Source organism: Pseudorca crassidens, chromosome 8, assembly GCF_039906515.1.
Source record: "Pseudorca crassidens isolate mPseCra1 chromosome 8, mPseCra1.hap1, whole genome shotgun sequence".
NCBI lineage: Eukaryota > Metazoa > Chordata > Mammalia > Artiodactyla > Delphinidae > Pseudorca > Pseudorca crassidens.
The window spans coordinates 77,434,949-77,456,848 of NC_090303.1; the positions used below are offsets into that span (position 1 = coordinate 77,434,949).

General features: G+C 35.4%; 1 protein-coding gene and 1 pseudogene across 1 annotated transcript in view; one reads left to right on the forward strand and one right to left on the reverse strand.

Annotated features, from left to right (window-relative positions):
- Positions 1-21,900, forward strand: part of KCND2 (potassium voltage-gated channel subfamily D member 2) — a 467,201-nt gene that overhangs the window by 124,153 nt on the left and 321,148 nt on the right. The window lies entirely within an intron of this gene.
- On the reverse strand, positions 10,151-10,604 carry LOC137228625 (COX assembly mitochondrial protein homolog pseudogene; annotated as a pseudogene).

Below are 21,900 nucleotides of genomic sequence, written 5' to 3' on the forward strand. Positions count from 1 at the left end.
TGCTAAAACAGTGTCTGCCACATAGCAGACTCTCAGTAAATATTTGTTATATGAATAATTGAGTGACACATTGAATGAATATACATGTGATATTTCCTTAAAATTCCATGTTATTTGTGAGATTCTCCAAGTTATTGTCAAAGAATTTTGGTATTAATTGATGTTTATGTAACTTTATTTTGCCTCTTAAAGGAAGTAAAGATGGTGACTTGGGAAAATTGCCACAAATGCTAAAAATTATGATTGTTTTCTTTTCTAATGGACAATTTAATGAAGAGTTTTTATTTTTTAATCATTTTTACATTTGAGTGGCTTATTTTTACGTATATGTCACTGCATAAGCCAAATGGGGACTTTTGCTCTAAATTTCTAAGCACATGGTATCTGTACCCCTCTCCCCTGGGTCTTATCATTATTCAAGCTATTAAGAAAGCAGCATGAAATCCCAATTGTATTTTATAAATTGATTAGGAATATAATTCTTCAAAATGTCCTTTTGTGAATGACAAAGATAGGGAAACCTTGATCACCAGAAGGTTGGACTAAATGAATATTCTCTTTTAACTTTTATCCTTTAACAGTTGAGGATTTATTTTTTCAGTAAGCAGTGCAACTTCTATTTGTTTTAATTTTATGGTACAAAAATAAACCTCCTCCAATAGTGCCTATCCTTTCTTAATAGGATACTGGTGATAGTACATTATTATTTTTACAAATATTATTATTACTATCACTAGTGAGGATTTTGCAATGTCTTTTGGCCATCATGACAGCTGAATAACAGTCATCAGCATACATTTATATAATCAAAGAAAGTATATGAGATTCTTAGGCTAAAATTCTGATATATTTGTGTTAACTGGCCATTGCCTGTTTTCCGTAGAACTAGATTATTGTAAATGTGTTTATATTTTTAAAGTTTTGATATATTTAATTGTTTTAATTGAATGGGTTATTGTTTAAGTGTTTACTAATTATTTCTGGGAAAAATAGAAGTTTAAAGCATCTGGAATCGATCAAATTATTGGTAAAGTAGAAAACTTTATGGTGATGTAGAAATTAACCCCTGCCCCCAGGAAAAGTATTTTTATAGAATTGAATAAAAGCCAACTTTTAAATTCAGCTGTGTAGAGTTCTCTATGATCAGTGAAATATAACTGCTGATACAGATGAGAGTTTAGCAAGAAATATTCTGGCCTATTGTCATCAGCATAATCCATCGCCCTCTCCCCAGTGCCGACATAGGGTATTAGTGTGCAGAGTAGGTGCCCAATAAGTATGTGCTGAATGAATGAATGAGTGCTTGGTTAAATCCTCTTTTCTCAGCAAGGCAGAGGCCTGGGTTTCTGACTCAGATTGGGGTAAGAGAGGGATGTGATGGGGTGGGGAGTAAAACCTGTTTGTAGTTTCAGAGAGGGGGAACAACGGAACCAGAATTAAATTACCAAGCCAGGAAGTTTGGAAATAAAAGGATAGTTGGCAAACTTTAAATCCTTGGGAGCTGACTAAAAGCAAAAACCACCCCAGTGAAGGTTCTGCCATAGAAATCAATCCAGATGGACTAAAGCAAAGCTGCTTCCATGGGCTTCCATGGGCATATTCTCAGACATGTGAGTGTTCTCTACAATAATTCTGCTTTAGAATGAGTGATACCTCTTTGCTGATAATCTAAAATAAATTAATATAAGCCTCTTTCTTGTTGAATATATATATTCTGCTGCTAGATTTTACTCTTCACTTTAAAATTTTTATGTACAAACATTTTGCTTCTATGTTGTTCTATTTAATTGTCTAGGGCTACTGAGAAAAGATAGAAGTAGACAATACATAAATAATACATTTTCATTAAAGGGAGGTCAAATGACCTTAATCCACACAGTAGAAAGATGAATTTACATTGTCCAGTAGGGAAAGTGAGGGGAGAATGATTTTCACATAGCATGTTCAATAGGATGGGCTTAGTGAATTCAAAAGGTCCATAAAGTAGCAGTTACTTAACTTGCTATGTGCTAAAAATTATAAAATTTAAAAATCATCCTTCACATTAACTTGTTAATGTAATTTAGAATTAACCTGATTTGTATTGGTTTTACGTTCTGTTGTGTTTAAATTGTAGCATTTTAGTTATTTTAGGCTTATGACAATTATAAGCATAAGAAATGTTTAACATAGATTTATATTTATATGGTTGTGCAGTATAGAAACAAACCTCTCCTGGGTTGTTGAAACCTTTATATGGAGCCCTTGGCATTTCTCAAGTTTCAGTTCAAGAAGTGGAGTCAAGAGAAATTCCTTTGGTCAGCTATTAAGGAGAGAGAGCTGGTTTGGACTTTTAAATCTCATTATAAATTCATGTTCATGGTCCTTATTGATTAAATGGATGGAAATTATTATTTCCTATTACAGTCTTTAAGATTACATTAACTAATGAGGGAAAAGTGAGCACATTAGCAATATCTCAAACCAAATACTTCCTTTTTTTTTTTGATTGGAGTATAATTGATTCACAATGTTGTGTTAGTTTCAGGTGTACAGCAAAGTGAATCAGTGATACGTATACATATATCCACTCTTTTTTAGATTCGTTTCCCATAGAAGCCATTGCAGAGTATTGAGTAGAGTTCCCTGTGCTATATAGTAGGTCCTTATTAGTTATCTATTTTATATATAGTAGTGTGTATATGTCAATCTCAGCCTCACAATTTATCCCTCCCCCCCAATCAAATACTTTTTGTATTACTTTTCTTTGATTTGATTTCATAAATATAAGATGTCTCACTACCTACTAATGAAAATATAAAAATGCATGACACAGAGTTTAAAAAGTGACATATTCCTTGTTTATAGGGATACATTTTGTGATGATGACTCTGATCACAATGATAATAATTTCTATCACTTAAGGGGAACTTACCACTTGCTAGTGGTATGGTTTATGTTATATGGTCGGCACTTGTATATTTTATCTAATTTAATCCTCACGGTAACCTCATGAGAAAGATACAGTTATTATTCCTGTTTTACAGGTAACAAAAACTGAGTCTTTGAGAGCTTAGATAATTGAGCTAAGGTCACACAGTTCTTGCAAAGTAGAACTGGATGGGGTTCAATTTAATCTCTAAGCTACATAGTTCCCCTCAAAAGTGATATTAAAGTATTTTTATGTTTAAGATACAATATTAAATAATGTAGTAATCAAAAGATAATTTAAGTAAGATAATTTGAGTAATCAAAAGATAGTTATGAGTTTTAGTCTTCTTCACTTTGTGTATCAATAAATACGTCTTTGTTCCTAATTTTTTTACTTGTTCAATAATAGCTACATATGAAACTTATATGTCATTCATCATTCCCTGGATAATTCACATTTAAAATTTGTATAGATTAGAAGTGGATGATGTTGCCCTTTCTTCTCCATTCATTCAAATATCAAATATCCAAAATATCAAATATCAAAAAACTTGGTTTTTAAAATGTTTAGAATGTTTTGAAAGAGAATATCTCTTCAAAGTTAGACCTATTAATAGTTTCCAGATTTATTGTATGAATATTATGACTAATTTTGTCCTTATATCTAATTTGTTCTCCAGGCTATTTTATGTAGAAAGATATTTAGCACAACAAAGCCGATGTTAATGACCTTGAAAATGATCTCCTTACTGGGGTGATTTTTTTGCTATTCTAGAATTGCTCCATCAGAACTGTCATAAGCACCATTCTTCCTCTTGTAATGTTTATGTTACAATTAGTTAGTTCACAGGCACAGAGCTGATGTTGTCATTTAACATAACTACTGTATATAGGATATTAAAATTGACGAATACAAATATCATAGAATTCAGAGATATTTTATTAATCCTAAACTATTTACCAATCTGGCTTCCCTCTCCTATATCAATTTCAGTGGTAAGAATACATATTTAAAGCAAATATTATTTATCACATAAAATTCATATTTATTAACATACTACGTTGCTTTCACTTTTTTCCTCCAAACACTGTAATGGAGATGTTTGATACTCAATATGAAAAATGAAAGTTAATAGAATGAAGTTTGATAGCCTCAATTTATTTTCTTTTGTTTTCTGAATTGTCCAAAATACCCAGACCTTTTGAATTAATGGACTTTGAGTTCATTTCCAATCTAATGGAATTTACTATGTGACCTTGAAAAATATTTAATTTCTTTGAGCCTTAAGATAAATATATATAAAAAATAGGAATAGGAGTACACAACTATCAGACTTGGGAGAAATAAATCAGATACCAGTATGTTAATTACCTAGCATAGTACCAGGCTCAGAGAGAGACTGTGAATATTAGTTACTTTTACCTAATAAGCACTGAAAAATCATTCAAAATTCTTTAACTCTTAATCTTAGATACCTTCACAGAGAGAAATTTCTTAGTATCAAAGAAATGCATTGACTTCTCACATCTCTTTAAGCAGGTGAAATGCACACGTGTACTGCTCAGAAGTTTTATGTGATGTTTGCAATGTTTGATGTACTTTCTTTCCTCTTTATCATATATCAATATAACCTTGCTAACGTATAGTTTGTTTAAACACCATATATCCTATGACGTTTGATTATGGAAATTTGTGAAGATTTAAGATTCAGAAATTTCAGGCGATTACTTTGTTTTGGTGCTTAGGTTACTTAAAAAATTTTTCATGTGATGATTTCCTCAGCACCTCACTGAAATGTCTCCAGATAAAGCCATCAGGCAACATGGTGAACAGGCGCATTCCTTTCTGTTTTTAATGCTTGAAATGTATTCTTAGAAATTTCTTGCAATTCTGTTGTGTTTAGTAATCCAAAGATATAAAATTCTCTAATCACCATAAATCTCAAATGGTGAAATTTTTGGAAGGAGAGCAACTTTTCACACTACTTTAAAAAACATATGACTTCATAAGGGAGAGATGTGTGATAAATTAATATAGGCAGATAATATATTCTATTTTAGGGCATAAATAATTGTTCTAACTATGTGCTATAATGAACTTGTAGGAGGAAAAATAACCAGGAATGGAAGGGACTTCTAGTGACTATCTGTTAGCTCTTCCTGCTGTCAAGTCACCACTTAAACCATCTAAATCAAATGAGATGTTCATATACGTCTTAAGATAAAAGTTGCTTTTACCTGCCTTTGGCTGAATGAGAAGAGAAGTAGTTTCTTTTAGCTTTATCTGCAAAGAAGCAGATTGTTCTTTGGCTACTTGGTTGTCAGAAACATGCTGTTCTATGCCATTCAAATTAATGACGCTAAGTTTAGATTCCTTATTATTGAAACTCTCTTACTTTAAAAACTCCTCTAACCTTTATATACTTGATGCTTAGCTATGCGGGAGTTTATTTCTGAAGATTTTCTAGTTTCACATATCAATGGAGGTGACATTATTTCTGCAAAGAATTTGGCTTTCTTTGTATTTTTTTTTTTAATCTTCAATGTATGGTGAACTCTAAAAGATTATTCCACATTCTTTAGGTACAATTTTACATTGTACGTAGTAAACGTATTTGAGACAGTTTCCAGTAACTATTCTAATATTTAATTTCAAACTCAATATAGCTCAATATAAGTGAATGTTAACTAGTAAAACGGCTCCAGTTCTTTGACTTCTTATTTAATTTTCAAGGTAGGAATGTTAACATTGGCTTGGAGTATTGAATAAGTAATTTTTCCAGTGACATAGAAATCACATTTTTTTCCTCCCTAACCACAGTTACACAAAATTTTCTACTTTCCGCGTATGTAAATTGCCTATTTTACTTGGGGCTACCCTTTATGTTCACCTACAACTTCCAACAGAGCAAATCCCAGAAGTTCAGCCATACACTGAGGTAAATAGATTACCCAAATTAATAGCTGAACTTCCAAATACAGTCAGATTAATAGGTACAAGTCCATAGTCTGACCTGGCCACATGCCAGCAATTACTTGTTTAATTTGATCCATGTAGATAGCTAAGTTGGTCAATGTCAAACCCAATATTCACTCTTTGACCTAAATGTACATTCTGTGTTGGTCAAATTAATTATAAGATCAATTAGTTTTCCTCCTTATTGTTGAGGACATTATGTGAGGCTGTGTGTAGAGCTTCGCAGAATCAACTAGTGTGCCTCAGCTAATAGTTTTCTGATTTATATCCTCAGGGTCAAGAAGTGTTTTTTATGTTAAATGTCCATGACACTCTGCTGACTTAGCCTGGAACAACTCCAAATGATTTATTCTTTGGGATGGCTATAATAGTTATATTTTAACATTAATAATAAGACTTTATTATATTATCTATATTATTATATATTCAATAGAACATTAGTCACCTAACTTGAAATTATATTTTTCACTGAGTTTGGTTTTTTTTGGTTGTTTTTTTTTTTTGCGGTACGCAGGCCTCTCACTGTTGTGGCCTCTTCTGTTGCGGAGCACAGGCTCCGGAGGCGCAGGCTCAGCGGCCATGGCTCACGGGCCCAGCCGCTCTGCGGCATGTGGGATCTTCCTGGACCGGGGCACGAACCCGTGTCCCCTGCATTGGCAGGCGGGCTCTCAACCACTGTGCCACCAGGGAAGCCCTGAGTTTGTATTTTTAACTGGCTGCATTGATTATTATTTGTGAGTTCTTATTAACATCAGGAAACAGGGTACTTCCAGGCAACTCAGTTAATTAGAAGGTAAGTGTTCAGTATTCCTGAGTTTAATTTAGCTTTTGTGTGTGCATATGTGTATGTGTGTCTAAGTATAACTCTAATAATTTCTGTATGTTTAACGAATGTGAGCCATTAGTCATAGGGAGAGTAAATGGCAAGGGCAAGAACCTTTCAGATTCATCTCTGACACGCCACAGAATACCATGACCATATTATAAAACAGACCAGACATTAATGGGTTTTTGTTATTGTTGTTATTTTACCAAATGACCTGTCTTGCTAAATGACTTTACTGTTGTATTTTGTCAGTATTTAGCATGTCCCTCTAGGCTTTGGAAAGCCAAGCTATCCACATTTAATTATTTTCCATTTTCCTTAAGTTAATCTTTCTGAGTTGTTCCTGCGTTGCTTATCTGATTTTCTTTCTTAGTCTATCTGCGTGTTCCTAGGAATGAAGGCCCTGTATCTATGCACACATTTCATTCTCCATAGAATAAATAATGAGGTATTACCTTAACTCTTCACTTGGTTGAGAGAGATTACGTAGCAGCCAATATAAAAGTGCCTATTTTAACAGCTAAAATTAGCAAAATTCAAGTTAAATTTGGAGTCTTTTCATTAAGCTAGTTCACCAAAGTAGAAAATATCATTTTAATAAGATTCAAAACATATCCATGAATATTAGTAAAGTACCTGGCATGTATGACTACATATTTTGAACAGATTCTCCACTTATCCAATCAGTAGTTGGTATTTCTTTCCCTTATTCCACTGTTATATATAAGGTCCCTCGACTACAACTACAATACAGAATAAAAAGTTAGAAATTCTAAAGGATGTGTTTCTTTTTCTTGTATCATTGTCCTGCCAAGTCATGGACTTTAAAGCTGTCAGTTGTAGTACTATAAATAGTTTCTACATTTGCGCAGTGCTCCTCATTTTCTTTAAATTTTGCTATTTAACAACTAAATCATAACTTCGGTTAATCTATTTACTTGGTGACTGAGACCAAAATCTAATGACAAGCAATGGAATGAACATATTCAGGTTATAGTTTTAGCCTTTCTGTTAGATGGATTTACTTAAATAATCATAATGTCCTGGTAATTTGTATGTGTAAGGGTTTCAAATAAGTATAAAGTGCTCTGTAGCTATTGCTTCTTTTTTTGTTTGTTGTTGTTTAACTCGATATGAACAAACTAAGGTGGTTTATAGAAAAATAGAAACGGAAAAAAGACATATAGATTCAGTCATTTAAAAACCGCTTTGAAGTTGGAGAAATGTCATTAAGGATAAAATAATAACCAATTTCAATATTAGAGGCAGCTGTATCATTATAAACTGAGTTTGAAAACTTTTGTTTACAAAGGGAAAATTTATTGGCAGTGAAAGACACATGCAGAGAATATCTTAATAGCGTGTTCAAGTAATCATGACAATTGATATGACACCCAAAGTCCTCAGTATATTCCAAACAGGCAAAGCAGAATAAACATTATTACCTAAGTATTTAATTGATGTTCATAGTGATTATCATGGTGATTTTGGTCAGTTCATCTTTATTGCTGTTGGTCCTTTCTTAAATTTCTGATTGTTTTATTTCTCTACTAAAATCACCAACCAAGCAGCCAGGCAACGAGCCTACCTGCCTTCTTTCTACCTACCTACCTACTGCATAAGCAAACAACAAATAAAGACATCCTGCGGTAAACAAACTAACAAATGAAAACATTCTCTAGCTCTTTATTATATAGGATGAAATGAAAATCCGTTAGTGTGTGTTTTGTTCACTTTTGCCCATTTTTCTTTTCCAGAGTTATCTCCTGTCGTTCTTAGGGTCAATACAAAACCAGACACAGAGGACACTTCACTTTTCTCACCCAAAACTTCCTTTGAACCTCCATTGCCTCTGCTCTTGCCGCTTCTTTTGAGGCACTGGTTTTCTTCTCCATCAACTCAGCCTAATTCAAACTTTAAACTCCAATTCATCTCAATTTTCTAACCCTTTCCCCTCCTACCTCCGTAAATTTCCATAATACCTTGTAAATACATAGGTTATTTTCTTAGGCACTGCTTAGTAGCTAGAACTTGGGATTCATGAGGGTAGTAAAACATTTTGGTCATTACGAATTTAGCACAGTATTGACACCTATTAGACTCTCATCCATAGGTTACTGAAGGAATAAATGAAAAAAATGAAGGGAGGAATAAAGAGGTATCATTGTATTTTTACTAATAATTTAAAGTTCCCTGGGGGCTCTCATAAAAATTAGCATTTATCATACATCTGTAATCATTTTATGGCACGTGGGGCATGTTTTTATTAAAGTTTTATACACACACACGCACAAACACATGATTCTACAGCTAGTGCTTGGGAAAATAATAAATTTGTTTTCCAGTGTTGTTTTCTCTTAAATGTCTTCCTAGACTCCACAATGTATATTTTACTCAAGTGTCTTTCATCCTAGTATCTATCCTGTTTTGTAACTCATTGTTCACTTAACAGTATGTAATTAACATTTCCCCAGATGATTAAATATTCTTCTATATTATCATGTTAGAAATTTCAGATATCTCAAGGTTTTTTCTGTTTAAAAATATTGCTGTACTAAACAAGATTAGAGTTAAATGATTAAATACAATTATTTATGGTGAACAACTTTCTAAAAACTGAATCACTGCTTCCAATAGCTTGAACAATTTATTTATATATATATATATACACACACACACACACACACACACACATATATATATATATATTGCTCTTTTGCCTGCCAGATATATTATAAGCAATTATATGTCAACCAGCTGGTTGTAAAATTGGCCATTTTCTGAATGCATAGCAGCAGTACTGGGATAAATGTGTGTGTGTGTGTGTGTGTGTGTGCGCGCGCACGCGCGCACGCGCATGCGCAACTTCCTTTAACAACAAAATAATGACATTGTCCTAGTAGAAGTGATAATTGAAAGTAACACTAATAAATTTTGTAAAAGCAAACTAGGAAAAAATGTACATTGAGAACTATCCTGGATATAATATGAAACTTCTGTTCAATGATTATTCATTCATTCATCTTTCATTCACTTTTGTATATAAAAAATTATTTACTGAACACACACTATATTCCAGGCACTGTGCTGGATGACTGGGATACAAAGATCAGTGGGCCACGGCCCTTAGCCTTACACCTCTGCAGAGTATACTTACATAAAATAGATCCATTACTGTAAAACATGGCTGCAAGAGATACCTGAACAAAGTGTCCTGTGAGTGAGTGAGTGAGTGGGTGGGTGGGGAAGTTGGTAGAGGCTTCACAGAGAAGCTACTTGAGCTAGCTCTAATAGTATAAGTAGGAGTTTATCAAAAAGTAAAGGAAAAAGTAAGAAAAGTAAGCACAAACAAATGTATATAGTTCAAATAATGAATAAGTATTTTCTTGGTTGATTTTTATTTTTTTTTAAGTTTAAAAAAAAACTTTATTTCAGATAAAATTATTTCCATTATTAAGGATAAAGCAAACACACTTCCTTGAGTCCCTCATTTCAGGTGACTGTGATTTCCATGAACATTGGCGTTCCTGAGTATCATTTGAATAGTTGCCTACATGCTTGTGGGAAGCTTCCTCAGCCTTTTCCTGGTAGGAATTCCAGTTTTTCTGAATTCTTCCCTTTGCTTCAGGTATTCCATTTTGCATTCTTCATGAAAGTCTGGATCATTATAGTAAGCAGTTAGACATTCTTTCAATGCAGAATTTTCTTTCTGGCATTTTACTACCCCAAGGATTCCAGAGTCCTTGCAACATTTAGTGAAATCTTGAACTTGTTCAGAACATCTCTCTCGGGCCTTTTCTCTCATTATTTTAGGGATCAAAACATCTTTTTCGACTCGTCTGAGATGCGGCTCTGCGGGGTCGAGCGCCATGTCTGCGCCTGGGAGGTGGCAGCGGCCCACACAGGTCTGGTTGGTTTTTAAATGAAAGAGAAATATGATTTGGGCCCACATTGTGGAATACTGAGTGGCCCATACCTTGATAAGAAGTTCCATAATTAGTGTAAAAAGCAAGCGAAATAGGTTTTTTTACTTTGATACATTTGTATATTGTAGTATGATTGCCACTGAGGCAATATTTATCACATTACATTATTATAGTACAGTATTATTGACTATGTTTCTTATACTGTGCATTAGATCCCTATGGCTTATTATTTACTGCTAGTTACAAGTTTGTACCCTTAAACACCATCAATCTAATTTCCCCCACCCCCCATCCCCTGGTAACCATCATTTTACTCTCTTTTGTACAGATTAGACTTTTTTAGATTCTACATATAAGTGATATTGTACAGTATTTGTCTTTCTCTGTCTGACTTACCTTGTTTAGCACAATGTGCTCAAGGTCCATCCTTGTCGTAAATGACAGGATATCTTCCTTTCTCATGGCTGAATAGTATTCAGTTGTGTATATATGTACCACATCTTTTTCAGCCATTTATCCATTGGTGGGCATTTGGGCTGTTTCCATATCTTGCCTGTTGTGAATAATGCTGCAATAAATATGGGTGTGCATATATCTCATCAAAACCCTGTTTTCATTTCCTTTGGATTTTTACCCAGAAATGGAATTGCTGGATCATATGGTAGATATAATTTTAATATTTGAGGAACCTCCATATAGTTTTTCCTAGTGGTTGGACTAATTTACATTCCTACCAACAGTGTATAAGGGTTCCCTTTTCACCACATCCTCACCAGCATCTGTTTGTCTTTTTGACAATAGCCGTCCTAATAGGTGTGAGGTGATATCTCACTCTAGTTTTGATTTGCGTTTCCGTGATGATTAGTGATGTTGAACATTTTTTTCATGTACCTGTTGGCCATTTCGATGTTCTCTCTGGAAAAATGTCTAATTAGTTCGTCTGCCCATGTTAATATCAGATTTTGTTTGGGTTTTTTGTTATTCATATATGTTAATTCTTTATATATTTTGGATATTAACCCCTTATTCAAAATATGGTTTGCAAAATTTTTTATTCTATAGGCTGCCGTTTCATTTTGTTGACTTTTTTTTTTTTTGGCCGTGTAGAAGCTTTTGAATTTGATGTTGTCCCATTTGTTGATTTTTTACTTTTGTCATTTGTGCTAGCAAAAGAGGTTTTTAAATAAGAGAGTGACAAACTGTTCATATAAGAAAAATACCATAAAGCAATGTAGAGAATAGACCAGAGTGGAGGAGAAACTTGTAGTAAGAAAATAATGAGGAAACTGTTAGAATAGGCCCCCTGATCGAGGCCATGGCTTAGCGGTGGTGGCAATGGAGAGAAGCTAGATTATCGTACCTACTGGGTGTGTTGGTTGAACAGAAGGGAAGAAGTAAAGATCTGAGGTTGCAAAGAAACCTTATTACAGAATAAGCTCCTTTACCATTCTACTGCCTGTGTTCTAGGGTACCATCCTCTCCTGGGATCCCAATCCTGAGGTACAGGGATCCCAGAGACATGAGAGGGCCAGTGAATGCACTGAATTTATGGGCAACAATTTGGAGACATGAAGATCCATAGTCTTCATCAGATTCTCATCTCAGATTCAAGGGGAAAACTTTTAAAAATTGTAAGTCGATGTGTTTAATAGGTACTTTGCTAGGGAGAGACTCCATGTTTTTCATCAGTTCCTTTTAGTAGATTATAACACCAAACAGCTGAAGACCACTGATCTATCTGAATACCCTTTTATTTTTTCACAGATTTTTCTTTGTATTTAGGTCCAGTTGTTAGGACAGGGATGCAGGGCAGTGTGGCGTAAAATACATGGGTTTAAGTCAGAGATACCTGGGATGGCATCCAGGCTCTTCAATAATGCTGCGTGACCTAGGCAGAATTGCTTAAACTCTAATAACTGCAGTTTCTTCATTTATAAAATGAAGAGAGTAACATCTAGTTCAAATATGGGGCTATTCATAAGAACTTATTAGCCCAGCATTTAGTTGAGTGGCTGGTCAATAGAAGGCATTCAATAAGAGGTGGCAATAATGAACACTGTTTTTACATTTATTAGATAGCCAGGCTGAGGCTCATCTCAGTTCTCTCCCCTCTATGAAGCCTTCATTTATCACCCCATCTAAAGTCAATCTCACCCTTTTCTGAGCTCTTTGCTTGTACTTCCTCTTGAGATCTACCTTACTTTTACTGAGATTATAGTGTATATGTCTTCGTCTCGTCCAGTTTACTAGATATTAGGGCTTTATTCATCTTGTATTCCCTTTAGTGGTGGCGATCGTACATTCTACACAGGTGAGGCACAAAAGTTAAATATTTTGTATACAACACAATATTTAATATTTTCACAGTATATTTGGTTCAGTGGCACCTATCAGAGCACTTGTCACACCAGATTGTCTCCCTGACAACACAGTGGATTCTGTGGGCAGAGTCTGTTGTGTATTCATGGTGCTTACATTGCATTAGAGAAAGAAAAGTTTGATCATGGGCTTCTTGCACTTGAAAAAACTTGGCTTTTACTTTTACTCTTTAAAAAATAAATATTAGATGTCCTGTCACTTACGTGATATGATATAAAACCTTAAATCTTTATATAGTGTTGGAAGTATTGTATTAAAATGTCCCATATTTTCTAAAACCTCATGTAACTCAAACATCTGGAAAAACCTAGTAACAAATAATGTATCGATAGTTCAGATTTGGTTTTGATACTGTCATCCTTCACATAATAATTTCTGTATGTATTTTTCCGGTAAGTAATTTATCCCAAACTAATTATGTAAATTAAAATTTCAGGAAGGCTATGAAACACTAACAACTCAGTTATATTATCTCAAAACATTATAATCACCTCACTGAGTAGCAAAAATAGAGGTCAAAGCATTTTGGTTGTCTCAGTGTGGCTCTTCTGTTTTGATTTTTTTAAAGTTACATCTGAACACAATTTTTTATATCAACAATGATGCCATTTTAAAATGTCTAAATGCAAAAGGGCTGTACAATAAGGAAAAACACTGCGGTCTCACTGGAAAAATTTTAAACATTTTGTGATTTTTTTAAGTGTATAAAGTAGACAGAAAACAACTGGCACCCCATTAAAGCAAACTCATGTAATCATAGTGCACAGCTGTCAGACAACCACGTTCCAAAACATCTAAACCTTCCACATGCTTAGACGGCCCTGTGCTTATTCATCATAGCACCAATCGCTCTATTTCCATCATCTATTGACTTGTCTGTCTTCCACACTGGAAGGCATTACTTTCTTTTCAAACCATCTTTACATTCCCAGACCCTATCTAGTACCTGGCACGTGGAAGGCAATAAATTGTTGTTTATGGAATCAATTAACAAAGTAAATAATTATCTAATTAATTAAATGACCTCTGTGTTTTCTAACAATTTTCAAACTTCCATGTGCAGAAAAATTACCTGCAAATTTAGTTTTAAAATGTAAAGCGATAACTTCTGCACACATGGATTCTAATTCCATAGGTTATGCAGCCTGAGAACATGCATCTTAACAAGGCCACCAGTGTTTCTGCTTCAGGAGCAAAGATCACTCTTTAAAAACATTGATAGAATATCATTCATGTGATTAAGAACTCTTCTTGATTTAGGTAAACTTCTGCAAAATCATTGGGCTGTTGTTCACTGATTCTGAATTGAGAGGGTCAGAGTGAGTGAGGACTGAACAGTGTAAGAAAAGTCCTGAGGGGCTCATGGGGCACGCTGGTGAAAGGCTTTGCTCAAACTTTCCCTGATTCTGTGTCTGTTAGATTTGTGAGGTTTGCATGAATAGCAGGTAAAGCTAAAGACAAACTTGACAATGCGGGCAGACTGCAGGACAGCCTAAGGATCCAAATAAAGTCTGGTCTTCCAGTTGGGCTGCACTGGGGTCACTGTCCAAGAAATAAGCAGGGAGAAAAAATCTAGGCCAGGTAACAGAAGAGCATCTCAAGATACAGATCATGCAAGCATACTGACACCAGAAAACTCTGAGTGTGGCTTTGGATACCTGGACAAACCCATCCTTCCTCAGTTCCTATTTTAAGTTTCTCAGTGTTAGCTGATGGGAGCTAGCAAAGTATCTGCTGCTCCCAGAGTTGGATAGGCTTCTTAGGTATTGGTCATAGTGGAAGGTTAGATCATCTAAAGTGTTTATACTTTCAGATTCCCCAGAACCTTTGAAAAATATTGGTCAAATTCTTGGACTCTAAGCCAGATCTAATAAATCAGTATCTCCGGGGAGCACACGATGGGAATTGATCTATGAGCATTCTTTAGGTGGTTCAGATGATTGGCCTGGTGTGGGAGCCATAACTTGAAAAAGCCTTCATAGATATTTCATTAATGAAAAATTTGTATTGTATTTATTAGGAGTCATATCTTTCTGCCCCCCATCTTTAGCCCCACACATTTCTGCCTCTTGCACACAACTCCTGTCCTCATATGTCTCTTAGTAGCCTCCTGTCCAAAATTACTTTGTCGTAGACTTGCTTTTTTAGGTATTCTAACCCTCTACACTTAATATTAATTTCCTCCATTCCTTTTCCATCAATTTTCAGTCTAAAGACTTATTTTTCTCTCGTTTTATTTCCTCTGCACAATTTATATCCTAAAGCACATTCAGATTTCATGTCATAATGTCATACACCCTCTCCCCACCCACTTTTTCATGCATACGCACATAGGTAGCACGTTAGCTGGCTTACATTTCTAAAAACAATCAGGGGCCGATGACTCTGTGTGAACAAGTGAGCAAGGTCATTATTAATCTTAAAATGTCAGAATAAAGTTCTAAAATGGAGAAAGTTGCTTAGAAAAATGGAAGATGAGTTCACAATTGAGCAGGACGCCTAAGACATTTTACATTCCGACTTGTTTTAACAAGATTCTACTGCTTTGTAATTCATTTACAGAATGGTTATAGCCTCGCATTGGCTCAGTGCTCCCATTTATTCAGCGACTGTAAATAATAGCCATCAGCAAAGCTTTTGAAATCTTCAGATGAAAGGAACTAAATTAAGGAAGCTTCCCCTGTTCATCCCTTTCCCACAAGATGGATGCTGACTAAAACACAGAAAGCAAAGAACAGTGTAGTAATCTTACAACCCAGTATAGTCCACCTTTTGAGAACCATGAATGCTTCTTTTCTATGTACTGAAAGTTTTTTTTTAATAAATATTTTTTTGTGTGTGTGTGTTACGCGGGCCTCTCACTGTTGTGGCCTCTCACTGTTGTGGCCTCTCCCGTTGCGGAGCACAGGCTCCGGACGCGCAGGCTCAGCGGCCATGGCTCACGGGCCCAGCCGCTCTGCGGCATGTGGGATCTTCCCGGACTGGGGCACGAGCCCGTGTCCCCTGCATCGGCAGGCGGACTGTCAACCACTGCGCCACGAGGGAAGGCCTAAATATTTTTTTCTCAATTGGAACATGGTATTTTGTCTTAAGCTGTGAGAGAGATTGGAAAAGGCAATATCAAATCAGTTACATTATGTGGATTAATGGCACAGTAGTTTCTTTCTTCAGTTATTGCAAGCTGGTTGCTATTTTAAGGTTATTATTATCACATACTACTGTACCTGAGAGTGAAATTTTTCATTACCATCCAAAGATGCTTCATTTTGTTGCTTAGCAGGGGAAACTCTGATAAATAAATTCCAGCATTTTTTTATGTTCCCATGGACTTAAAATGTACCTGCAATTTTTAAAATTTTATACAGATTATCTTTTTATATTGTTTACTTACACAGTCTACATTTTTTAAATTATTAGATGATTGAGCTAGCAGTGGATGAGGTTATAATTTTAATGAAGTGCTAAACCTTCCCATGATATTACAGTTGAGTTAGGGAACCAGTCAGTACTCACTACTCTGGGCCAATGGTGTTTAATTAGATCAGTGTGATAAATAAAATTGGGAAGCATTACTTGAAATATAGAATATACTTAACTTAGATAACAATGAATTGGCAATTTAAAAATTTATATTAAAGCTCTTTGTCATTTAATCACTGTACTATATCTGATAATGTCAGTATTCAGTACTGCAGAATGCAGTAAGCAAAAACAATGTTGCCTACTAAGATCAAGTTACTGCTGGGCACTGTATGGGATGTAAGAAATACAGACATGTTCTCAGCCTTCCAGGACCTCAAAATGCATTTGAGGGACAGATAGATAGATAGGTAAGTGGATAGATGGAGAGATAGAGAGATAGAATAGATAGATAGATAGATAGATAAAAGGATAGGTAAGATATATGGCATTTGTTTTCAGTAACACACATCTCACACTCCTTATTTTTCATGCAACTCAGCTGACAATTATCTATACCATATAGCCTCTCCTATTCTGTAGCTTTAAATAGTTATTTAAATTCATGAACTTTTTGTACCTTAGAGAAGATACATTTGCTTGGTTTTTTGTATTTGTTTTCTAGAATAACTTAGGTATTGTGGATAAAGGAAAGCCCTGTTAAGTGCTAAAGTGTTCATTGTCGTCCTCATTATCATTTTGTTATTATAGGATGTAAGCATTTTTAAATGCACTGTTTATTTCCTTGATGTCTTAAAAAGAAAAAAATCGAGTATTTTTTTTTTTTTTTCTATTTAGAGGCATCATTATGTTCATCAGGTTTGTGATCATTGAAAGGGAAATTGTCACTATAGAATGGAAATGATGGAAATCTCTTGGTTTCCCGGAAAAATGCATTATTGATCTACCTTTATGTCATTTTTATTTTTTCTCCTAAAAATGTGTGAGGCAGTTAGGTGATTTCCTGCACTCCTTCTACTAAATTACTACTAAATTTAATAAGTGAATCAAAGGCTAAAGCATACTTCTTCCAAGGGGTAGTTTCATTCTGTAGAAAACTATCAACTCTATTATTGATATCAATGATCCTGAGTTTGTCAGTATCTTTGAAATGTCATCTCAGAGTTCCTCATCACCAATGTGAAGGATCATCTACAAGACTGCAGTATTCACCCTGTCCTCTATAGCACTTGCTTTGATTTTACTCCCAATGTAGGAAGGAGGAGTATTTTTAACTTCTGTAGTTTTTTAAAGAGAATTACATTTTTAGGGATGGAGAGCTGGAGTGTGGGCAGGATTTTTGTGACATATCAAAAGGTTAATAAAATTAGAAATCCCATGCTTAATGTTATGGCAATAATAAAGTTAATAACTATTTGATAATGTCATGTTATCCTGAGAATCCTTCATTCCTAAATTACATTTGTTTTGTGAACATTCCAGAAGTTAGACTGTATTAAGAAATGAGTTTTCTACAAGATCATGAAATTCTTTTAAAGCCTCAAGGTTTTGCTTGCTATCTTTTTTTAAATGTCTGATGTAATTATCCCATTTCAAATGCCAAAGCTTGATTCTGTGACTAATACAGCTTAGTAAGCTGTATCTACTTATTTGTAAAATGCTTTTTTTAGCGAATGTGGTAGCAATAGTAATGGTCTCCCACAAAGATGCCTACATTCTAATCCTCAGAATCTATCAAAATGTTATGTTACATGGCAAAGGGCTGACCTTAAGATAAGTAGATTATCTGTATTGTCCTGTTGGACCAAGGCTCCCTACAGAGGGAAGAGTGAGGCGGAAGAGTAAGAACCGGAGGGACGTCATCCTGAGAAGGGCTCAGATCATCGCTGGTTTTGATGCTAGAAGCGGGACGTGGCCCAAGGAATAGGGGAAGCCTGTAGAACCCGGAAAGTGAAAGAAAATGGTTTCTCTTGTAGAGCCCCAGGAAGGAAAGTAGCCCAGTGAGACCCATTTCAGATTTCTGACCTCCAAAAGTGTAAGATGATAAACTTGTGTTGTTTTAAGCCACTAGGGCTTGGTAATTTGTTACAGCGGCAATAGGAAACTAAAACAGTGGGTATTCGAGTCAAAGGTAGGAGCATTCTTATGCTGTTTCCTGGAGAGTCAGTCAAACAAAATTGCTGAATTCGCATGTTTTGGTGATTGTGTGTAAGGATGTTTCTCTGAAATTTGCATCGTTCAGAATCTTTGTACAGCACAAATAGATACACATTCCTAGGCCTAATGCAGAGCCAGGGTAGATGAAATACCTCTGCACTGACACACCAACATTTTCCTGTATTTCTTTTTAAAAGAAAATTATAGAATCATCTTCTTATTTCAGTTTACATTGACTTTTCAAGTTATTAGACATCAAATTAGAAGTCTTATAAATGTTTTCTCTTTCTGTAATATTCTTGTTATAGTATGGTGCTCCCAGCTTAGCATTTCTGCTATGGCATACAATGAAATAGGCCACTGTGCCAGTTCTGTGTTTCGGCTTAGTGTGTCAGGATGCAGTTGCTTTAAGCCTTCGAGAACCCAGTACTGACAAGCCTCTGAGGCGACTGAGGTACAGTTAGGTTGGATCCTGTATCTGCAGGCTAGCCATAGGCTGAGAAATATAATATATAAAAATAACTGCAACTGTATAGCACAGGGAACTCTACCCACTGCTCTGTGGTGACCTAAATGAGAAGGAAATCCAAAAAGAAGGGATATATGTATCCGTAGAGCTGATTCACTTTGCTGTACAGTATAAACTAACACAATATTGTAAAGCAACTATACTCCAATAAAAATTTTTTTTTAATGACTGGAAAAAAATTTTTTTTAATAAAAATAAAAACAACACACACACACACAAAATAACGGCAGTGACTAAATGTGCCAGTTGGGAATGGACCTGGACTCAATCAAGGATAAGCTCCTCTCCCCACAACCCTTATTCAATATCTGAAACTGATTTAACTCCACAGATGAGAATCAGCAGGACTCTGGAATTTGGAGATTCACTCTGAAGTATCGAAAGATTCCACTTGTTTTTATTTATTGGTTAAGTAGGGTTTCTCAGCCTCGGCGCTATTGATGTCTGGATCAGATAATCCTTTATTGTGCAGGGCCATCCTGGGAAGTGCAGGATGTTGAGAAGTATCCGGGGCCTCTGCCCACTGGATGTCACTAACAATCTCCTACTCTGGTTGTAACGGCCAACAAGGTCTCCAGATGTTGCCAAATATCCCCAAAGGGGCAAAATCGCCTCTGGTCGAGAACCATGGGGTTTCTGTACTCAAGCACTTAACCTTTTTTTCTGCAACCAGACTCCATTTTATAACCCACTTTTAGTAGATGAGCTCTGTTGTAACAGCACCTTTCAAGGTATCTGTATTTATAGCCACAAATGGAACAGCCCCAAATTTAAATACTGTATTCTCCCTAGATCTCAGTCACCACGAGCAGTCATATTCTCAGCTATGAGATTGCACAATATCCTTCCTCCCTGCTCTTTTACCATGAACTATCTATCTGTAAAACCTCTCTGATAAAATATTCTACCCTGCCAGATTTTGTACATTGACTTCTGGAGGCATCTTCCCTGATGGACCCAGCCTGATGGATACCTATAATTTTTTCATCCCATTAATCTGTAGTTTGTCCCATTCTACCAGAGCCTTATTTCTGGCAGTCTAATTTATTTTAAAAAAACAAATCTATCCTCATGTCATTTTCACACATACACCACCACCACCAACAACAGTTGAGGCCTGGGTACCAAATAAGACTCTATTTACAAGTAACAGAAACCAAACCGAGAAAGCTTAAGTAGAAAAGCAATGCGAAGCAAACAAGAAATAAATGGTTAACTGATTAAGTATAAGTTGTCTCAGAAAAATCAAAGCGTGCAGAATGACCTCAGGATTGCATGCAAGAACTGGGAAGTGGTCAGGACCTCAGGGAATGTATGCATCCTTCTTCTGTCTCTGTCTCCTCCCTATTTCCATGATTCTCTTTTTTTCGGCAGGCTGGCTTTCTCGCATGCACTGTCCACATGACAAGATGGCTGAACCAAAGCTCCCAAGAGTTTATAAGCTCTGCTTTTCAGAGATTAACCCAAACTGAACTATATATTTGTGACCATAGGTGTGTGACAAAAATGTCTTTTCTGTTTAGGGAAATAGACATTTAATTTTTCTTCTGCATATAAATAAATAAATAAAAATATCAGGATATTTGAAAAACAATTGCTAAGGGTTTTTGCACATTGTTGAAACTAATGTAAAAATAGAAATCTATTTCCAAGACAAAAAGGATAATACAGCCTTTGTGTGAAGGCACAATGATGAGTTTTTTCTGTAAAGCATGTTTGTTCAGACCATGCTTGAAAATTAATATTTCAGTAGAGAGCATACAGGAAATTTCAGCATGTTAAGACAAAAAACTGGGAAGTTTGGACGTTTATGTTTTCCTAGTAAGGAGGCTCTGCTTTATTTTCTGACAAGTTCACTGACAGAGCTTTAGAGGTAACATAACGGTATCTGCACTTAGCTGTCAGCCAGGAATGAGTCACTCTTGAATTTACTAAAAATGACATGATCAACATGGCATAGTAATGAACCCTGGGGAGGATTTTAAGATACTATGTGGCACCAGATCCTCTCATTAGTGCCATGGGTCTTATTAGTACATGTCACTTTTCTAACCTTTACAGCATGGCTGGTAGAATACAGCGAACACTGAATCTCTCTACATTTGTGACACCTCTTAATGTCACATCTCTTAATAAAAAAATACTGTTTATAGCTTGTTGAATTTTCTAAACATGTTTTAAAGATGCGGAAATGGCATAAAGCAAGGAAAATGAGAAAAACCCTTAGATTTTGTGAAAAAAAAAAAAGGTATGCTAATACACTGAGTCGGAAGAGGTGCTTATTTCCTGTCAGTCCTTATATCCCAGGGAGGCAGCATCCCATAGGGGCTAGAGCCTGTGCTTCAGGCTAGGGTTCTAGACCCAGCTCTGCCAGCAATAACTTGAGTTTCTCTTAACCTCTCTTAGATTCATTTTTGAAATGCGTGATATAGGAAAAGAGCTATAGGATTGTTTTTTATTACACTTGTTTTTTTTCAGCGCTCTTTGTGAATGTTTCCTCTTGTATCCCCCTCTCTCCATGGATGGATCAAATAACAAATGCCAGGCATAGTGATAGGCACCGCAGATAAAATCAGGGACTTCATTCTATATAGGTAAAGTTGAAATAAGATTGTAATATGTAAGTGGATTCATTCACCCCCCCCCCCAAATTCATATTTGACTGTATGAAAACCCTTTTGGGAACAAATTTAACAAAGTTTGAATGCTGTTTATTTGCAGTTAACAAGATGATGGAGAGAAGCTGCTGGATTTGGGATTTAAATGCCTCCATCTA